At 44.6% G+C, this 19,186-nt stretch overlaps 1 protein-coding gene across 4 annotated transcripts in view; it reads right to left on the bottom strand.

Annotated features, from left to right (window-relative positions):
* RANBP10 (RAN binding protein 10) overlaps positions 1–19,186 on the bottom strand; it is a 76,827-nt gene that overhangs the window by 54,259 nt on the left and 3,382 nt on the right. The gene's annotated exons all lie outside the window — the stretch shown is intronic.

The raw sequence follows: 19,186 nt of genomic DNA, 5'->3' as shown, positions 1-19,186 counted from the left end.
TTATCAGACTTGAGCCCGTGATCTCTTCAATAAACTGCACATTTTCACAAACATGGACAACTTTGTCTTGTACACTTCACATCTCGGTGTCATGATCTTCCAGAATTTAAACACCTGAACACTAGTATTACAGAGCTTTAAATGAAGTCAGTCCCTTCTTTGAACACACTCTGTTTCAGCAGTGTCCCAGCTTCCGGAGTATCTGAATCTCTCCTCAGACAGACACTGGAACTGTTGCTCCTCATCTCTGGCATGGTGCAAAGCACAGTACTGTGCAAAGGGCAGGGGAAAGCATTTGGGGGACTGCTACAGCAGAGGTCCTGGTTTTCAAATTTGTGTAATAGTTCAAGTTTTGCAGAGAACTTTTCCTGTTCTTCCCCATGCCTTCGCTACCTCAGGGACCTCAAGCTCAGCAATTCATACAATATTCAAATGCTTTGGGAGAGCTGTGAACTTGGTGCCTTCCAGGCATGTCATTATGCCCTTCTCCCTTGAGTTGCAACCCCTGATCACTGAATTGCTAACTGCTATACAGTCTGTCTTTTCTTTCAGCTGTCCCCTGGCCTCTTTGGGTTATCTTCAGAGCAGAAAGATACACGGTCACCTTCTGATAAGGAAAACCTACTGGTGGAATTGCATCTTCCCATCACCCGGCTCAATGTTTTCCTGCACAAGTCTAGGATTCCTCAAGTTCAAAGTTCTCCAAGTGAGCTCTGACAAATAGGGCTATGCCAATCTAACAGCCACCTGCTACCAAGAAATGCCAGTCCAGGTCCTTAATCTCTAACCACGTCTAGGTTTTGTAATTATACAAGCAACAGGAAAGTGTTAGTTTTCGATAAAAGAAATAGTAAGAAGACCCCTGAGGCTAGAAACATTCCCAAAAGGGCTTTGGCAGCAGCCAGTTCAGGAGCAAAAATTTGAACCTCCTGACAGCATTTAGGGCAAACAAGTTTATCTTGGACACTCTCCAGTCACAGAGGACAGAATCCAGGACATTTGGCTGAATCTCCTATTTCTCATTTAGAGGGATAAAAAGAGATTTGTGAGGGTTTCCAAAATTTCTAGGGTATACATAATCACGTAGCAAATCTGATACTCTCTGTAGAAGTGCTAAAAGCCTAGAGCCTGTCTACAAAAAGAAGAGCTCAAAGCACACTGCTCATTGAGACAGAACGTCAAACACTAATGCAATACAGCTTGGACACAGTGCCTGCAGAAACAGACAAAGGCCGTATGTATATTTTGCACTGCTCCAAGTCTCTTAACAGGCAGAACAGCTAGAGAGCAGCCCTGAGCTTTTACATGTGAGTAGCTGCACCCTCAAGATAATCCTCATCATGCTTGGTCGTGATGGAGGGAGCTCAAGGGCATCCCTTTCCCTACCACAGACTAACAAGCTCTGCCAGCTCAAACAAGGAATATTTCACCTGCGCTAAGGGAAACGGCAGCCAAAGGTCAGCTGGCATCTGCCTGGGCATGCACTACCTCCAAGAAAGGATTACAGGGTGCCAAGATACAGCCTAGCAAAACACTTCCCAAAGGTTTACACTACCACACGCCAGAGTGGCAAGACAAGATACCACGTTGGAGTGAAGTGGGAAGGATTTATACAAAATTAAGTCCTGCACAGTCTGCAATATGTCCTGAAGTAGAAAGCTCAATGGTAAAGATCATCACTGCTTCAAAATACACATGAATTCTTCAAAATACACATGAACTGGGTGGTGATAAGGCAAGACTTTCAGGCATTCATCCCAAAAGCTAAATTTGCAAAGAACCATAAGGATGAAAGAACCTATTCTCTAGACTACCTACTCCTCAACAACTCAGTATAAAAAAAAGAGTTTCATCCGAGGAAGGATGCCACAACTGCTTGCACCTTTGTACACAGAGTCCAAATGGGAAGACACTGTTTGGTCTCTGGCCTATGACCTCCAGGCAGGTCCCTTGAAAGGCACTTGCACAGAGATGTGGAGGACAGCACTGTGGCAATTATCACCGAAGACAGCAGCAGCTAGTCACTGTCCTGATCTCATGTACTAGCAAAAGCATTCAGCTTTTTATGTATTAAGATCAGCTGCTGGTGTCCATTCCCCTGTTTTGATAGAAAATATGACCTGCAAAACACCCCAACACAAGGTGTGAAGAGGACCCTGGAGCGCCAACAACTACCATGGAAAGGCCATGGAAAAACTTTGTAGCACTGTAGGCAAATAAACACTGCTGGAACCCAGAGATGTTTTGATAAGGTCCTTCACCAGAAGATCTTAAAGAAATTATTTTGGTATAAAAAGAAAATCACCTCATAGACAACCAACCTCACAGGTAAAAGACTGAGGGTAAGAAAAATGCTTGCAGGAACACAGCCATGAGGTAAAGATGCCATATTACAGGCTCTAAACAAATACCTATGACCTGACAGGGAGAGTCAGGGAAGCCAAGAACAAGTGGTGAGGGGCAGGAAGTGGCAGAGGACCAACGTGATTAAATTGTATGATAAAGAAGTACTCCAATCAACCACATCCCAGGCTGCATCACTGTGAGTCACTGGGAGGGATCTGCTCCCCTTAGTACCTGTGAGTATCACGTTCAGCTTTGGGCTCCCCAGTACAAGAAAGACGTTGACAAACTGGAGGGAGTGCAGTAGAGATGACCAAGACATGTGGCTCAAGCCACACAATTTACAAATGTGTTTGTTCAGTCTTAAGAACAAAAGATGAAGGCGAGATCTTGCCGCCGTCTACAGCTACCTAATGGCAGGTCACAAGGAAGGTGGAACCAGACTTCTCACAAACACACCCCAAAATTATGAGAACAACAGACACGAGTCATAAAGAAAGCTCCCATTAGATATTACTACAATGATTTTAACCACAAGTGTGATCAAACACCGGAAGAAGGGCCAATAAAAGCTACTGAATGTCCACCCTCAGAGAGGATCAAAAACTTTACAGCATATTGTCCTGAAGAACCTGATCTACCATCGGAGCTGGCCCTGCTTTGAGTAGGGAGCTGACCTAAAAGACCTACAGAGACCCCTTCCAACTAAATTATTCAACGATACTTTGACTTCAAGATGGTTTTGCTGACAGGCAGCAATCTCCTGGCTAGAAGAGCATAATGTAAGATATCAAGTAAGCTGAGACACGACAGAACTTTGTGGCACGCATGTACACCGCAAGCCAAGTCCTGGTCTGATTACACCAACTGACCCTAGCTTCCTCCCTAGTCATCAAAGGGAATGGATCACCCAGGAAAAACTGGTTCCTGAAGAATCTACGAAACAACGCTGAACTCACAAACAAAAAATACCACAATGACTCCTGCCTGGCACATTGCCACAGGCCCTTTAGCTCTTTGGCTGACTGAACCTGGTGCTCACTAGAAGAAAAGCAACGAGGAAGGATCTGCTCTGATCTCAAGGATAGAAGAGACTTTAAGAGAAAGCACTATGCGATGTCATTCCTCAGGATCCCTATAAAAAAGTACAGATTTCTTGCTCCTCTGGCATCAAGTTTTTTTAAACATCAGGCTCCGCGGTTAATGGCTTAGCTATTTCATTCTTTAGAACTCTCGAATGAAGACCAGATAACCGCTACTGACTTCTTCCTGTCTTTTATTGACAAATAACGCTGCAGTTATATCAACCCTTCGACCAGGGCCAGATAATCCTTTAAAAGCGAAGAATGGCATTTGGAAGCCTCTAAACATTCCTCCACAATGAACACATCTGCAAAACAATTTGGTTTTCTGTCATGACCCTACCTTCTCAGAACCCCTCATAAAAAACTCTCCTGAATCATCTATTGGTCTTACAGGCTCTCTGGCTTGCTTCCTGTATCTGATGTTTTGGGAAGGAAAAACATTATTTAATATTTCAGACCCTGAGTCAGACATCCATCAAGCCTTACTGTGTTTTTACACTTAAAGTTTGTTCTTTCCGTTTTTCTCATCTAACAGAACTTCAAATTTTGGAGGGTGTATCCCTATCCTCTCTCACCCTCGTGTCTGATTATGTCAGCTGTCATGTCATTTTGAATCTCTCCAACAGTCCATACCCATCCTCCAGTATAATGACTACTTAAACAGTCTCTATACCATCTGAAAGCATTTTACTTTTCTGATTCCATCTTTTTATTAACTTTTCTTAAACAAGCTTCCTTAATTTATACAGCATTTTTTGGCTGTGTATTTTTTCTTCGGAGGAACTCTGAAGTGTTAGGGTTTGGGGGCCTTTTTACAGTACTTCTCAAAGGACACTAACCATGAGTATTTATGGTCAATGCTGCAGAGGAATTTATAAACAGTTTAAAAAAATAAAAAATTCTGCACTGCTTAGAGCATGAGTCAGAAGTTACATCCTCTCCCATGAGTTCCCTGACTAACCTCTTTGAATCAGTCATTTATAGCATCTAAAAATTTAGTCTCACACCCCTACGTGACATACACATGATCTATACAGAGAAAAATAAATAAATTTTAAAGATGTGTTTACAGCCTGCCAGGCACAATATGGAAGATTTCTCCTTATATCTGCAAGGTGCTCTCTAGCTTTTCCTCGCCCACCTTCTTAGAGCATTGGCAGATAAGACAGCATGTTTGTTAGCATTTCAATTTTCTTGCTCCTGCTGAGTCTGGAAATCTGTGCTACTACCACGTTTTCCTTGCTGCATAGTGGGTTTTGCTGTTTTGATATCTTCGACTGTGTGCTAGAAGTGAGGACCATAGTCCACAGCTAAAATTACATTCCGGCTTTATGTTGCTTCAGAGAGCAGTGCGAAGTGCCACCTTTGCCAATTGTTCAAGCCTCAGATGAGCTGTGATTCAGAGTTCAAGGTCCCAAACTGTTTGAACACACAGTAAAGGCACCACCTAAGCCTGGACCATTAATAACAGAGTGCTCAGCCCTGCCTCTGGCAGGCCTGGAAACACTTAGCAAAAACCTGTTGAGGAGCAGACAGCTTGGTTACGTCAGCAGAACAATTCTCCCTGTCTTCACCTGCTCACATCAGCAAGCCCAAGATTTCTTGAATTTGTGGGTGGCTTCCAAATTCTGTTCAATGGCAGGGCATGCCTCTTGGTATACAAAATGTGCCTTACGTCCTGATTTATTTGGCTGAGCTGAAGGTGAAACACCATAAAACTGCTCACCGTGTCTCATCTAATGCAGCTTTGCGATGTGATGGTGTCATTTCTTTAGTTTCAGTATCATATACAGCATGGCTCTGCTGGTCCTTTGTTTGTTTTTTTTGTAATTCATGGCATTCAGTATTATAGCATTCTGTATAACATAAATAACAACATAAATCTCCATAGAGGAGATGTCCTTCTACATCATCACCAGTTTTGGAGGTTTCAGGCGTGGACAGACTCCATAGGGGATATTCATCAACTGCAGTCCCTTTTCGAGGGTCCAAAAGAGTCTCTTAGAAGGGGATGCAAAGCTGGTGAAGCACTGATACAGTGGTAAAGGCAAAATGTAAGGAAACAACAGCACTGACTTTCAAACAGGAAAAAATACTTTACGGGAAGTTTGGGGGGAATGATACATTTAAATCTATTGTTGATCCCAAATGAGAAATCTACCTTAGCTATAGCAAAAAAGCCAGGCAAAAAGAGAGATCCTAAAACCATCTTGTCAGTGGTGAACACTCAATACCTGGAACTCCCCCACACACCAGTGAGAAGCATCAAAAATGCTGCAATACTTAATCAGCAGATCAATTCCAAATAGAGCAGAAAGACAGACAAAAATAAATGCAGACACATGCCTGTGATTCAATCAGAAGAACAGTTTTGTCTCCCCTTATCAGCAACCTAGGCAGTTACCATAGCACCAAATTCTTTACAAATTCTGCTGTACCTCAGCCCTGCCCAGTGGATCCGAGCTGCTTTTTAAAATTCAAATAGGCTGGATGAGCCACACACTCCACCGTTATGGCATCAGCTGATTCAATTAAGAATTTTAGCAGTGATCATACCATATAATTTTCATTAATTTTCTAAAATGATTTAAATGAAAAGGTTTTAACTTTCTGACATGTAGACTTTGGGTTATCATGGGCTGATACATCATAATAATGAGTAGCTTGAGTATTTCCCTAAACCCGGAGTTTTGCTCTACATCGTTAAGTCTGACAGACCAAAAGTTAATTTTTCAGCCAACTGGACGCACTCTCTGGATGCAAACTGGCCATCTGTGTCCCACTGCACAAACAGACCACAATGACAAGCCTTCATCTGACATGCGATCAATGGCCAGTGGCCGGGCATCACTGGAGGACTCCTGCTGATACATGCAGCATCCACAGCTGCAACCCCCTAGGCACCATAAAATGATGCACTGAGATTTACATCAAATCATGCAGCACCAGAAAAGGCACATAAAGGCTTAAACAAACACAGTAACAGAAGTTCTAGCTGCAAAAGTTTTTGTAACACAAAGGTGGCCTCTCACAATTCAACATAAGCACGCTGAACCTGTACGATATGGATAAACATCCGAACAGGCAAAAGACCAAGAACATATTTTCATTTACTCCATCAATATAAGGCCAAGTTAGCATACTGACCCACCATAACAGCATTTCAGCACCACTTCTGTGACTACCGCCTCATCAATTCACACATGAATAGCTACACAGGAGGTGACAATTTATCTGGTTGCTACTAGTCAGGTACAGACATGTTATGATAACACTGAAAACTTCAACGCACAGGATGCTAGTTTCTAGATCCCTAAGGACAGATTGCAAAAACATTCAAATGGCTGTAATTTACCCAGATCTAAATCCCAGTTTAATAACCCCTACCCTAAGTCCTGCCCCATGCCTGTCAGCGTTCAAGAGGCATTTGGGTAACACCCTTATTAATACGCTTTAACTTCTGGTTAGCCCTGAAGTGGTCAGGCAGCTGGAGTCGATCATCTGCAAAGGCCCCTTCCAACAGAACCACTCTATTCCATACCTCCTACTTCAAGCCTCTATTTCCCTAGGCCAGAAGTGAACTGCCTTCACTGCGTAACCCTGCTTCGCATCCCCACCACAGAACCTGCACCCCCCCATGCCTGCCGCACACACAGCAGCCTACCTGTCTGCTTCTGCTTGTCCTGGCATCCACACCAGCTAGTGGGCAGAAGATGGAGAAGGCTTAGGCAGAATCAGGATCTGCCACTTAAACTTCTCTTACCTGTAGCAGGACCACTCTTCCTCACTCCAGAATTTCACATGCTGGATAGCACCAGCCAAGTGAAGCGCAGATTCAGTGAGCAACAGTGCCTGACATGTGGGCCTCAAGATGGTAAGGAGGTGACAACCTCTTCTACAGCTTCGCACTCAAGAGGCATCCCCCAAGAAAGCACAGATCCAGGCTGCATACGGCATCGCACCTCCTTCCAGTCACACCACCCACCCTGCTCATCTGACATCAGATAAAAGGCAATCAGAGTGAGCTGAGAAATACAGACCCTGCCAAGCTACACTTGGAATATGGCTGAGGTGCAAGGACTTTGCTTGCTGTGACGTTCGCTGCCAGAGGTCCTCAAAAGATATGGTCTTTGTAACCAGTTGCAGTTTGGATTGAGCAAGCATTAGATATTTTTAATCTTTATTTTTAAGGTATGCATACATTGATAGGAATGCATTTTCCCTTTCCCACCACTGTCTTTTGAAATACTCATCCAAGGTAGAGATAGCAAGAGCAGAATCTCAATTCTCAATACCATCTTGAAGACAACAAGCCTGTCTTAAAGATCTCACAGTCCCATATATTTGGCTTCTCAAGAAGCCAGAGGAAAACAGTCCCCAGAAGCAGAAAAAAAAAAATAGAGATGGATTTGATGGGTGGACCATTTAGTGGGTAGGGAGTTGGCTTGAAGGCCACACCCAGAGAGTGGTGGTCAATGGCTCTATGTCCAAGCAGAGGCCGGTGACGAGTGGTGTCCCTCAGGGGTCTGTGCTGGGACTGGTACTGTTTAATACCTGTTTAATTAAATATGCTTTACCAAGGACATAGACTGTGGGATCGAGTGCACCCTCAGCAAGTTTGCAGATGACACCAAGCTGAGTGGTGCAGTTGATACAACAGAAGGAAGGGATGCCATCCAAAGGGACCTGGACAAGCTTGAGAATTGGGCCCACGTGAACCTCATGAGGTTCAACAAGTCCAAGTGCAAGGTGCTGCACCTGGCTCACGGCAATCTGAGACACGAGGACGGACCAAGAGAAGAACTCATTGAGAGCAGCCCTGCAGAGAAGGACTTGGGGGTTCTGGTGGACGAAAAGCTCGATGTGAGCCAGCCGTGTGTGCTTGCAGCCCAGAAGGCCAACTGCATCCTGGGCTGCATCAACAGGAGTGGGCAGCAGGGGAGGGAGGTGAGTGTCCCCCTCTGCTCTGCCCTTGTGAGGCCCCAGCACAAGAAGGAGGTGGATCTGTTAGAGCGGTTCCAGAGGAGGACCACAAAGATGACCAGAGGGCTGGAGCAGCTCTCCTATGGGGAAAGGCTGAGAGAGGTGGGGATGTTCAGCCTGAAGAAGAGAAGGCTCTGGGGGGACCTCATTGCGGCCTTTCAATACTTCAAAGGGGCTTATAAAAAAAGATGGAAAGCAACTTTTTGCTTGGGCAGAAAGTGATAGGACAAGGGTGAATGGTTTAAAACTAAAAGAGGGGAGATTTTGATTAGAGGTTAGGAGGAAATTCTTCACTCAGAGGGTGGTGAGGCACTGGCACAGGTTGCCCAGAGAAGCTGTGGATGCCCCATCCCTGGAGATGTTCAAGGCCAGGCTGGATGAGGCCCTGAGCAACCTGATCTAGTGGGTGGCATCCCTGCCTATGGCAGGGGGGATGGAAATGGATGGTCTTTAAGATCCCTTCCAACCCAAACCATTCTATGATCCTATAACAAGCAATTCCTTGAGCCAAAAGATGTTTCTCTAGAATAAGCCTGATACTGAGACAACCTGCCAAACGGCCAATATAAGAAAAGTTTTTTTGGCTAGTCTAAAGCTGCTTTGTGCAGGCAACCCACAAAAATGCTTATGAGCCCAGCAAAAGAGCTAAGAACAGACCTGTTCTTTGACAGCAAGTAACTAATGCTGAAATTCCAGCACTTCAATCTGTTCGGCTTCTCAAATGCAGGAATGGAGAACTCACTAGGTAGTTAGAAGGAGGACGAACACAGCAACAGCAGCAGAATTCATGCATATCCCTACTCGACATTTTTCAGTTTTAAGAATCCCAGAAGCAAAGAACATCTCCCTTGAATGCTTGGAAAGCACCCAGCACTTAGGAGGCATTCCTACATGCAAAATAAGTAAGGGTGAGTCAAAAGGAGGAAGAAAGCAATTAGTGCGTGGCTGTAACTGGACTAGGCAGTATACTTCCTACAGAGAAGGAGGGGTTTCTTTCCTCAGAAAGCAGCAAGACTCTCTCCAAGAAACATGAAAACACTACTCATCTCAAATGCTAGTTCTGACTCTTCCCTGAAGAGAAAGATACCACGCTTCCTCTATTTATTTCCTAACCTCTTGAATGGTACCAAGTCAGGATGGTGAAACATCCTGGTCACTCCTCTTCCAGGTGCCCGTGAAGCCTACCTACAAGGCAAATGAGATTTACACCACCTGAAAGTGGGGAGACAAAGGTGGAAAATTAGGGGCCTAGAACCTGTTTATTGTGCCAACAGTGCACTGACACGGCAGTCTCTCCTTAGAGCGTGCTTTAGTACAGGTGCTGAGGTACACCAAAGCCCAAATTTCAGGTGAGTCAAAACCAGACATTACCTGAATTGTTTTGTCGGCCATGACTTTTAGCAAGGTGGTAGTTCCCCAGTCAGTTAGCAAAGTAACAATATTGCTGTCACGTGGCAGAAATTCCTGGGACTGGTGTTTTATTACGTGAATCACCCAGGAGCAAGCAACCCAGCTGAGCCACAGGTTAAACAAGGGATGTTTCTCTCATTCAGAGATGAGTATGATTCAAGGGTTTACTGCATCCTGCAATCGCTTCTATTCTTTCATAAATAATAACCACAACTATCTGGTAGGAATCCTGCCCAACTCTCCTGTAGCCCACTCTTTCAGCACACATGCAGTTAAGCCTGAAATAATGAAGTTAAATCACTAAATTAGAGATGAATAACACATCTCATCACACTGACGGCATTTCATCTTGTGCAAAGTTTTGAACTGCCATTCTTTTTGTCCGAGGTGGGCTCTGAATTCACAAGAGATTTGAATAGTGGAAAGAAATGATAACCCGTACCGATTTCCATCTGAAACTTCACATTGTCCCAGTTGTGATGGGGCTAAGGAGCATATTATTCTAAGGCAATGACAAACAAGTTGAATCTGTTAAAAAAAAAAAAAACTACCTACGGTACAAAAATATCGGATTCCAACTCTATGGTCTAACAATAAATATTTTGGAACTACACCATAATGAATCTTGAAAGTGGAAGCGGCTCTGGTTTTATTTGTGGATATTGTACAGCTCTGTGGCAGCGCTTCAGAAATAGCCCTGACTGGCTCCAGAAAGAATCCCAATTCCCCAAGCAGAGGTCAGTAAACACAAACAATGCAAGGCTGAAAAGAAGTAGGCAGAATCAAGAAAATAAAATTCTTAGGAGCTCGTTAAAAACGGCCACAAGTATCCTGAGCCTGGAAGAGTCCACGGGGCACATCACCCTCTGAAAGGCAGAGAAGCTGTAAAATCCAATCTACATTGAAGAGAAGGTGAGTGAACAGAACAAAATGCGAGTCAGTAATCCAGTAACATATCATCTTCTCAGTCCATTTATGAGTAAGCACTGACAGAGCTACAGAGAGAGAAAAATAATTTATTTTTTTTTAACTACACCAGAAGTATCAGATTGTGAGCTCCCTTCCAATTTCGGTATCATGTTCAACTGGTATGTTAGCTGTAGGAAAGGTCGAACTTACCCCTTTTCTGTGAGTTACCATCAGGAAGGGGATGATGTAGATTAGCATTGTACGCAGGGATACTCAAAGACAGAAAAAAAAGATCAGAGATGAAGACTTGACTTGAGCTTCATTTGAGAAGGAAAAGGCATAAACAAACCTTCCCAGGCTGAAACCACTGTTAGGATCTGCCCAGAATAACCTCCACTTGCCAGCACAAGCACTGTCACACCCAAAAGGACCCCAAATCCTGCAACATACAGTGGCTGAAACCAACTGCATCTGAAGCTAAGGTGTCCCACCAAATTAGTTTTCCAACTTTAGACTTCCACTCTGGACAGCTGACTTGTTCCCTAAAACAGCTGCTATTCAACAAAGTTCACATAAGCCACATCAATGGCAAGTGCTGCATTTGGTCTGGGAGCAGTACAAAGCATTTCTGATAACTCTCTGATTATTTATTCTGGTTACACCCAATTGAATAAGTAAGATTTTTGTTCAGTTTGCCCTGCTGATTAACAAAGCTCACTTCCAAACACACTGCTCAGTGTTGCTGACAATTTTTATCCAACATATTAGAGAAGTTAAACACGTTTCCATGACTAAATGGACTTACGAGTGTTTGACTGCCAGTCTAAGCAACAGACCACTTTTTCCTGGCATGAACAAAGTCTAGAAAACGGTAGAGACAGGCACTGGAGATACCACAAATACCTAACAGAAAGGCATCCAAAACAGGGCAAGCCACAGAAAGGCTACAACTTCCATGGTGGAAACTCATCTTGCGTTTCAGTCCATCGTAACAGAAAGTCAGCTTCAAAGAGCAGTTTGAATTCCTGTATTCTCCACTAAGACAGCAGGAACAATGTAAAAGTAATTACCAAATCAGAACACATTCTGCTGCCAAGTAGTTGCTTCTCTTAGAGGTATTCCGTCATCCTCATACACTGATTTTATCTGTCTTAGGCTTCGATCAGAAAAGGGACAGTAGCAATTCTTACGAAAGGCGTATTTACTTGCTAACACAAGTTTTCACAAAATTCAAAAAAAAATGACAAGTCTGCAACATTTACTTCAGGACTATATTTTAGTTATGTGGAAAACATATTACATAAAAAGTAACCCACCAAGTTTTGACATACGTACTTATAAAATAAGAATACTTACTCCTTGAAACAGTGGGGGGAAAAAAACAAACAAAAACCAGAAGGTTAGGCAGAGCACCAGGAGACCAACACACACTGAATTCACAGATCTTTACAGATACTAAGAACCCATAAAACAAAAAGAAAGATTTATCTCTAGCACTGCAACTATAGCATGCAAACTGAGACCTAGTCTTACACCACAAGTAGACCGTAAAGCCCACTGCAAGAAAAGCAATTAGGAAAATTAATTTGGCAGTAGTCACTATAATGTCGTTAACAGAAACCTACTTTACAGAGCCAGTAACAGAGCTGAAGAAACAGTCAGGCTTCACAGAAGATGATAAATTCTTTACTGGTTCATCACCCGATAGCTTCATAAATGGTGGGGAAAACAAAAACTCCCCTCTATTAAAGTTAAGCAACTTGTACAATTTAATTATTAAACAGAGAATTGCCTAGATGCTTAATCCTACAACATTTGAACAACCAGTTCCCATTATTCTATAATTTGATTTATTAGGTGTAAAAATATACTGAAAAATTGAAGCATAATGTTTTACACATATTCTAAAGATATCCAGTTTATTTTGTTACAATTCACTTTTGCCATATTTCTACCTTTTTTACAACAGATATTCAGAAACAGCAGAGAGCGAGAGGGAAGGAAGAAAAAAAGAAAAACTTTTCCTCAAACTCTTCTTTACTGCGCAAAATTCCACAACTGTAGTTGGACACACACACACACAAAAAAAATCAACAGAAAGGAGTTATCACAGCATGAAATATAAAAAATATCTGAGACTTCAGACCTAAACACGCACATCACAAGTGAAAAAGTCACGTATCACCATCACTACTTCCACTTTGTTTCCTTACTTCCTAAGCTGTTTTAACGAGGAATTGGTATTTTACCATTACAATGGTAAAGCCCATGACACTTCTATAAAGCACCACGTTTCAGTTTCTACTTCATCGTTGTTGTTTTTTAATGCAATGGAAAGTTATCAACTGCAAAGCGGATACTTCAATCTCACAACTTGCTTTGCATCTGAGAAGCTGCTCTCAATACTACTCCCTTCTACAAGAGTTTAGCAGAGCGACATAAACGGAGAGGTGATATGAGATGTCATGAATCGATGCAAAACCTCCAAAGAAAATGAAAGTGTCTCCACACTTCAGAGCACCGAAGGTTTAGCAGAACACTGCTCAGCCAGTCAGTAGCTGAGCAAGCAAGACGTGCTTGGACGAGACTGTTTGCAAACGTGAACAAGGTGAGAACTGTTTACTGAATCTAGTTGGGGGTATTTATTTATGTGTTGGTTTCCTTAAATGAATATCTGAAGAACAGCGTAAGTTTAAACAAGCAGACATACCTGCAAACAGAACCACCCCCTCTCTTGGTGCCACTTTTGGATTCTTGGAAACGAGGGTGGAAAATAAAAAAGAGGAGGCAATCAATTATTTACAAGCTTATCAGATATAAAGAAGGGAACACTCAGCATGTGCAGACACCAGAAACCCTCGGCTGCTACAGAATATTCCTCAGCCCTCGCTACGGCCACGTGCAGCCGCGTTGCGTTAGGAGGTGGCCGCGGTGCAGCCGGCTGAGGGATGAACAAAGACAACCACGCCATCAGAGGCCCTGACGTCAGGGCGCGACGTGGACAGACCTCTATCAGCATCTGGAAACCATTAGAGCACACTAGCGTAAGGCTTTTCAGAGAGCAATCACACTCACCATACGCTGAAGAGAAATGGAAAGTTGGCAGGGAGAAACGTAAGCAAGGAAGATGGGCAGATTACTTGTTACTCATGTAAAGACTGCTGAACGACCCAAACATGTGACCTTTATTTTTCTTTCTCAGTCAGGGCGAAGCTAAGCTATTTTTAAGGCTGGGACACAGCACACTTGTGTAAGAAAGCTAAAGAAAGATTTTAAATAAACTGTTATTCTAAGCTAGATTAGCTCTTGCGCCTCTCTCCTCCAAGTACTCTGTCCTCCCTCTCCAAAGAAAAATGCCCGAGGTGGAAGCTAGCACTGGCCAGCATCTCCGCACAGCTTAAAGCAGCTGTGTAACGCAGCTCGAGGTGGGGCTGGAAGAGAGATCCCGACGCTCGCTGCTGCCCACGTCCTCTCACCCTCCCTCTTCTGCCCCCCTTCTGGGCCTCCTCTCCCCCGTTTAAAGGAAGCACTGCCCCAAGGAACTGATCCAGCTGAAAACCAACCCAGCAAAAAGACGGTTAACCCCATCCAACTCGTTGCACAGTCCTTAGTGCTGGCAGGAAGAAAAGGGGAAATCAAAGGAGAAATCATGGCAGCAGGAAAAGCTAGAGCAGGTCTTCCAGCAGCCTTCCTGAAGCCAGCTCACAAAAGAGCCCCGGCGAGATGAGACTCATCGCAGAGCTCCAGCACACCAAGGCACCCGCAACCAAGCTGCTGTCCCAAACCAGACAATGGCCAGGAAACGACAGCTGTCAATAGCAGAGCGCCACTGCAAAGGCAACCCGCAAGCTCAGAAGCAGAGGAAAGGCTGCAGGACAGGCAACTGTGGCCAGGAACCTGCGCACACTCAGAATCCGCCTCCGGGGAGCCCACCCCACAGCGGGGAGCCGAAACAGGTCACAAAAAAGAAACATCAGTCAGGAACAAGCACGGCCGCCCAGGAGACAATTCACCTTGCCCCTAATAAAGAGGAAAACAAAGCCGAACTGTCCTTCTGAGTCACAAAAGGCTCCAAGCGACGGGCTGGCTGCCCTACCCTGATGAGTCTTACAGACACCGTTCCTGGGATCACCTAATGGGGAAAGAGGCCGCGAGGTGCGCTGGCGAACCAGCAGCACACAGACACACCGCACACAGAGGGAGCGTGAAAGTCCAGCGCTTCGAATACAGCTGAGGTTGAACTGTTATAAACACCACCGTGACAAAAGCACGAGTTATTTGCGGCAGCTCAGGAACATAAGGGTCACGTCCGTTTCTGCCAGGCTGTTCAGCCGAGGAATGCTGGAAGCAAGCCATCGCGGAGCCACCGAGAGGTCTGGAGCAGAAGGGACCGTGGGACCCTCCTCCTTCATCCTCCCGCGGTGAGCACAGGAAACTCAGCGCATCCAGCGGCCCGGGGTCTGCCCGGGCAGACACGAAGATGGAGATGCCACAGCCTCTCCGGATGCACCACATCCCAGCGCTGAACAGTTTTCACAGGGAAAATTCTCTCCTGCCCAGCTGGCGTTTAGCTTGCCGCACCTTGTGGCCGTTGCCTCTTGTCCTGGTCATCCAATCGACAGCACTTGAGCAACAAACACAACAGCTCAGGAAATTAAATCCCCAGCAAGCCTTAAGAGAAAACCGTCCAGAGAGAGGTTGAATTGAACTACACGAGGGTTGCAATCCTTCCCTTCCCTCCCCCAGCTCAGCCCACCCCCTTACTGACTCTCCTACAACCTGCGTCTGAGAGCAGAACCCTGAAGAGCAGTCCTTTTTGAGGAAAAAAAAAAAAAGGGCAATTTCTGACACTGATGTCAACAGACTAAATCATTGTAATTATTTTGACGTGGCCAGTTTTCAACCAGCTATCTCCTTGAACCAGCTCACCACAAAACCGGGTAACAGATTGCGAGCATGAGGGAAGGCATGGAAACAAGGCAAGTGGCAGGGCAGAACCCCAGGGTCTTCGCCTGTATCATCGTAAAGCCTGGTGGAACCGCTCCCTGTGTGCTCACTGCCGACAAGGAGGCGAGAAGAGGGCTGCGGCTAATCGCAGGGAGCGTAAGCTGAACTCAGCTCTACTCTCCGAGGATAAGAACCATCTCCCCGAACAGCATCACAAACCACAGACCGATCTACTGGCGGATCTCACTTTTTACATGAAGGACAGGACAATTTTTTCAATGGTAGTCTGGCAGCTTCCCCTCTCCCAGGAAAGAGAACAGTAAATAAAGGTGATGCCTCATCAGTGAAGGCTAAAAACCGACAGGATGAGAAATGACCATTGTTCAGCTAAAGGTGAGTCTCAACCACCTTTCTTTAACTCAAAAGATGGTGGCTGTATCTCAGCATGAGCAGTGGAAAACACAAAGCTAAGAAAAGCTAAAAAATCTTAAAAGTTTAAGTGCACCAAATGGACTTTTCGCATGCTGCTAATTTGCTTTGAAAGATCAGCCAGGAAACTAAGCTAGATTTTAGCAGTGCCGAGGCAGAAAAGTCTAGAGATGGTAAAGGGCAAGTTGTCGTAAACACTTCCATTTGCTTCATTAACAAAACCACCTTTACAAAGCAGGTGCCTTAAAGGGCAGGGGAGAAAGACAACGCAAAAGCAGCACCTTTTTTGCCAGCTACGGCTGCAGAGCCATGGCAGCCTGAAGCAACCGGTGTCTGTGCTGCCGCAGTCCCCCCCTCTTCTCTTGTGCAGGGACTGGGGTTTGCAAAACCGAGCAGGTAAGTAATCTGCCTGAAAAACAGCAGGGCTGGGGGGGCTTTTATTTTGCAGCAAGGATGCAATGAGGTGGGGAGGAAACGAAGGAAGGAACCACAGCACACTTGACTTAAATCACCGTAGCCCCATGAAAACAACTGATGGGAGAAGTTTCTCGCTTTGCCCTGTACCTCAGCGACACCACCCATGCAGAACTCCCCAGGTCCGATGTCAGTTCAAGAGCCCTTGGTATACCAGAGCATACCCTATAGAGGCAACGTCTCGTCAGGAAAAAATAAAATAAAATCATCTGCTGAGCTTCAGGATCCTTACACCACCAGTAAATGTCACTTCTCTCCTGTTTCTGAACTGCAACTTTAGTTTCTGTTGCGCATTAAAAACTGTCAGCACCTAAGCAGGGCACACTGCGCTAGACTAACAGATTTATTAGCACTGAAAGATAGCTTTGGGCTGCTGAGCAAAAGCCCCCAAGCAAAATCAATTGCAACTCCTTAAAGCACATTTTCTGAAACTCGTTCCACCAAAGCATTTGAGTGAGTCCTGTTTAGCAACCTGATTGCTCAGATTTTAAACCGAAACGCGAAGAGCTTTCACAAGCTCCAGCAACAGAGACGCAATGGCTAACACCACGTAACCTTCACCTCACTGCTCCAAGCAGCACAAACAAACGACAAGATACCAAGCAGAGACTTTACGCCTGAAACGCTCGTTCTGAAAACGAGCTCAGAAAGACTCCTCTTGCTCTCCCCTTGCTCAGGGGCTTCCAACGAAGTTCCTAGGGTCAGGCCTTGCCACTTACGCCACTTGGAAACTTCCTTTCATTCCCTCCAATCCCTTCTTTAGATTTCTGGCCTTTTATTCCTTTAAACTGAAGCCACCATGGTGTAATAAACACCGGAGAGCTTCCTAAGAGCAGAGATGTTGCTGACACAGTTTGGCATTAGAACACCCAGGGCCCCAATGGGCTGACTTCAAACGGTTAAAAATGAGACACACAAGAGTAAGCTTTAAGGGACAGGCAGCAGCTATAAGGTCACAATTACAAATCCCCAAAACCACAATAACAAAAATCGGAGCACTCTCCACCAGCAAAAGAAAAGCAAGGCATAAGAGTGGCTGAGACGTAAGTCAAGCTCTCCAATGGCTCACCGCTGCACTGACTTCGGACCATAGCTATCAACATTTCATGTTCATATCGCTGTAATGTTAAGACACGCGGTTCCATATTGCCCAAAGTGTTCCTGGAAGTCATTGGGATTACAGACTACACGAAAAAAAAGACAAAACTCTGATCTTGGGAAGCATGCAGCAAATTCCATCGTCTCCCTGTAACGTTGACCTGGAACGCAACAAGGAGTAAGTGCTGCTCCGTGACCTTTCGTAAAGTGATTTCCTCGGAAAACTGTCATGATGCACACCGTAGATAATTTTAATTTTAGCAGCTACATAAACTAATCAAGTGCACAGTTTCAAAACAGACAAGCAGTTCAACACAAAGTCAGTGAACTGAAAGGATAGAGAAGGTCTTCTCCCGGCATTCGTAAAGCATTCAGCCCAACATTCGCAGATGTACGGATAACCTTTTACAGTTAGTAATTACTGCAATTATTGCAACAAATGCAACACCACTGAAGATCCTTTGCAAGTCCCCTTACAAACAGGTCACTTCTCAATTCAACGGTGACAGCAACAGTAAGAAATTAGGACTAATTTGGCTTCTAGTGGGAATGTTTGCTGCCCTTCCCTAAGACCTGTAAACAGGCCACAGTTCAAATGTTATTCTTGCAGACCTGGATTAATTAATTACACTCAAAACCTTCTCCTGGTCCGCTTTACCTTCTGGATGGCTGTAGCTGTGACATTCAGCCTTTAGCAAGGGAAAAAAAAAAACACACACACAAAGCACGTTGATACCTTTACCATGATTAAAAACTAATCTACATTACCAGCAGAAGCCCAAACCCTGTTAGAAATGCCCCTTTCCTGCATTCCCACATTTCCCCAAATCCTGAATATGCTTTTAAAGGAACTCCGTAAGAGACGCCCTGATCCAGCCACATTTTGGGTGAAAATAATGCCCAATACAGTGACCACAAGACTGGATGAGATCCAGAACTCACTGCCAGGTCAGGTCGCTGACGTATCACTTAGTAAGGTACAGCTGCTTCTAACATAGGATTTGCTGCTTTTGCAATTCTTCCATTCAAAATAGCATAGACTGATACGGCAAATAGAGTCTCAGCAACAGTCTACAGTGTTAAATATTACCATAATACATATATATATGTTTGGTCAGGAAAAACATTCTTATATTTAGCACTCTGGTTCCAGCACAGTCTCCCAAGCCTCCACAGTTGTGATCTGTCACGATGCAATCTATCCTGAGAAACCAACTCGAGTCCAAACTCAGGACCTACACCAGAAATGATACAAGTTTCACTGATTCCAGCTTACACGCGTACACACCTCATTCCTTCCCCCCACCCTCCACAAGACCTTTTCCTTCATCATGTATACAGGACATTTAAAAACAGCCTCAGACGTTCTCCTTCCAGCACTCTTGTAGCTCTATAACCTCTCTTCCCCATGCAAACATCCCTCTAACAGTCCAACGTTAATTTTCAGGTCCCTCCCTTATTCTTCACTTCAATTTTAAGCCATCAGGAGCTGTGATCCAAACATGAAC

The sequence above is a fragment of the Anser anser genome (genome assembly GCF_964211835.1).
Source record: "Anser anser genome assembly, chromosome: 11".
Taxonomy (NCBI): domain Eukaryota; kingdom Metazoa; phylum Chordata; class Aves; order Anseriformes; family Anatidae; genus Anser; species Anser anser.
Note: the sequence above shows the minus strand (reverse complement) of the source record. Positions and strands in the feature narration are given on the sequence as shown.